We start from the raw sequence: 3,999 nt of genomic DNA on the forward strand, positions 1-3,999 counted from the left end.
GTAGACCCTCCGGTCCTAACTCAATAAGCTTATCATAATAATACTCAACATAAATCACGAAGACATAATGCAGAATATCGCAATACATAGATAAACGCATAATACATCTCAGTCACACAAAGATACCACTCATGGTAATTATGGTGATAAGACTCACCTCAGATGATGAACAACCCCTATAACACTACTGCTACGCACCGACCACTAACTCTGTGCCAAATCCACAATTAATCTAATTAGGAACTAAGTCCAAAATCTCACTCATTAGGTCTAAAGGTAGTCCACTAACAAGCCCATCAATAACCTAAAACCCATTAGACCCACCAAGGCCCAATAATAAATGGGCTCTCCCGAGGCCCAACGCTCAAATCTAAATGGCAAGCCCAACCCAAGGGCCCAAATCACACACACACACACACACACACATATATATATATATATATATATATATATATATATATATATATATACATACATATATATTCCTCTAGTCCAAAACTCTATTGAAACGAGCCGAAACTCCAGGCCCAACACTCAAGGCCCAAAATGAGACTTAGCCCGAAAGACCACATTGAGGTTATGTGTAGCGTACCTCCCTTGGTATGCTCAGCGTACTCACGAATCCAAATTGGCCATCGAGGACACTGGGGTAGTACGTGAGGCGTACATGAATTACGCTAGGCGTACTCCCCAGATTCACTCTTTCTAGTCATTTGGTCTTAATCAGTTAAGACATTAACTCAAATCCCAGATCTGGACTCCCTAATGACTCTTACTCCATAAATTCAGTTACTTTAAGCCTTTGCATGGCTGAAATGGTCACAAACACCCAAAACACTCACTCTCTTATCTCAGAAAGCTTATAACTCATGCATGGCTTGATTCCAACATCCAAGATTGGATTTTTATGACAAGACACCACTAATTTCACTGAAAGGGGTTGATCATAGTCTCTGGAGCTCAGTATCTCATAAAGTCTCCACCTTTTCAGACAAAACCCTAAAATACTCTATTATGATGCACAAAACAAAAGAGTGAGAAAGCTTGGAGCTTTATACCTGTTGAAGAAGCTCCCAACTCAGATATACTCAGATACAAGGCCTGGACTTCTCAATCCTTGTTCTCCAAAGCTCCTTCTTTACTCCAAGAACACACAAAATTAATTAAGGCTCTGAAATGGACACACATAAGCTCAGGGATAAAGATTAGGGTTTAGGTGCGTTTATTGACTGAGGGTGGTGGCCAGGAATGAGGCCATATCATTCTTTATATAGGGACACCCCTCAATTAGGGTTTCTTATTCTGACCCTAGTACACCCATTGTAATAGGTGGCTCCACTTAAAAGTCACGCACATGAGTAGGCTAAGCATACACACACGTACGCCCAACGTACTCCGCTGTCACCTTTCTCAAAAGAGGGACTTATCCTTCCAAAACTTCAAACTTCCATAGCTTCCTCGATATAACTTCGATTCCAATGAACCTTAGACCCACGGAAAGGTGTCGAGATGCCCTATGTTTCTAGCAACTCGTCAAAACCCCGAGACTTCCTCATGCTCAGGTTGCAGCCCATAAAGCCTAATCTCAGACGACCCGAAATAGGATGTTACAAATACCCTTAGAAAACACCATCCAGTCTTCATAATTTCACACCAAAACACACCAAATCTCCTTAGTTTCACCAAGAACACGAAGAACGCCTACAAACTATTCTAAGGCTTATTGTAAGTTTTCTTACAATAATCAAGTGTTGTCTAAGACTTTTACAGTGTATTTAAATTATTAGTTATTTGATTTAAATACGATATCGTGTGTAAATATTGTTAGGATACAGTTTATAATACGATTTCTATCCCGAAGATCTACACAACCAATCGAGAACTCACACAAAAGGTGAGTTCATACCCTTACGTTTTCATTATTTTTCACTGTTTTAGGGGGGGGGGGGGGTGGAATACAAGTGTAACACAATAAAAATTGTGTTAATATCTTAATGTTTTTAATATTTTATTAACTCTTGCCGTTGGTAAAAGTATATATTTATATATGTATAAATTATATAATTACGGTTCAATGGACTTAGAATTGGTAATTTGACTCGATTTCTAGTTGCTTGTTTGGTTGTGGGCTTGGAGTAGAATTATTTATTCGACTGTCTATTTAATCATAATAGTATACATATTATATTTATTTAAATGTAAAATGATTTCAAACTTGTTAAACAAAAATATTATTTTTGCAAACTATTTTAGTACTATGTGAACATAAATATTGAATTTCAAGGAACAACCATATTAAAAATTTTACAAATTAGAAAAAGGTTTTCATTACAGTAAAACACAAACATATAAACTATAATAGGTATAGTTTATGAAACTTACACATTGCTTTCAAAGTTCAGATTACAATACGGATAACAAACATATAAACTATAATAAGTATAGTTTATGGATGATATGCACAAACAAACATATAAACTATATTAAATATAGGCAATGAAACATACTTACAGTTTATTCATTACAACGTAAATTTTCATTATTCTACGTATAATCATCAATATAGCACTTGTGAGACACACTGCAAGTACTTATCTAAGTACCAACCAAGTCCTAAAATTATAGCCAGAGTCTCCTGGAGGGAGAGCTTGACACTTGTGTATAGATCTATACTGGACTGACAATCTCGTACCTGAGTTGCTTGGAACAACTAGGCCGGCAGGCTTGAGGTGACAAATGTCGTACCAATTGCGACACCTGAAGAACGTCGTGTTTAGGCCATCTTGGATCATCAAGCATGGTTATAATAACTCACAATTTGGTATTAAACAAATTGATTAGTGTATGAATAAGTAAACAACTTCACATAGTTTTATTAACTAATAAAACTATAATATAGTATTTTACAAGTACAACTGGTGAACCCAAATATTTATAATTACATTGTTTTCGTACAAGTACAAATACAGAATACTATTCCGGTTTAGAGAGAACATACTTTTCATGGTATTATATGAGTTAGAACTACATTTTACAATCTAAGAGTACAATAACAATTACACGTTTGATTACAACATATTACAACAGAAAATATAGGATTTTCTATGGAAAAATTACTTACATTTTTAAGGAACAAATAACAGAATTCAGTTACAAACATGCTTATGAACTCACCAAATTAATTGTTGACAATATTTTCAAAACTACTTGTATTCTCAGGAAATCAGTAGACAGGTACATCAACGAGTTTTTGATAAGACGGAGGTTCATAGACTCATGTCTTTTTACTTTTGTTATACATTTTTGGTGTCAATATACAATGATTTGAACACACATGTAATAACTTATATTTTATCAATACATGGTTGTTGTACTTTGATTACTATTATGCAAATGTTGTGATACTGTACATGACATCCTCTGCCCCCAAACGTTTCCGCCGTTCCGGTTTGGGGGTGTGACAGATTGGTATCAGTACATTGTTTATAGTGAACTAAGTATATCAAACCATAAAAGATATACAACTATAGATACAATGGGGCTGAAGTGCTCTAACCGAAAGTATGCTTTTAATGTCTAAGTATTTTATAAGAAGTATACTAACATGCATACATACAAGAAACAATATCACAGTGAGAACTACATAAAAGTATTTAGATGTTGAACACTGCGGTTAAAACTGGACAGTTCTGTAATCATATTGGGGATAAATATAGCCTGATCAACTATATTTATTTGAGATATGACCAACACGTGTTTAGGAGTAATCGTGGTGTTGCAACAAGTCTAAAACTTACCAAACCTATATACCAGAAGAACTCTAAGAACCAAACATAAAGATAAAATACTATAGGAATATTTTATGATACTATAAAAACGATAACTATAACATTTAGGCTTTAACATATACCATACTCTTGACTTTTCATGTATCCCTATTTTCGCGTAGATACAATGGCAGGATTTCATCTACATGGAGATCCTTATTTCCCAAATCAA

Source organism: Lactuca serriola, chromosome 5 (genome assembly GCF_051521515.1).
Source record: "Lactuca serriola cultivar US96UC23 chromosome 5, Lser_US96UC23_V15, whole genome shotgun sequence".
Taxonomy (NCBI): Eukaryota; Viridiplantae; Streptophyta; class Magnoliopsida; order Asterales; family Asteraceae; genus Lactuca; species Lactuca serriola.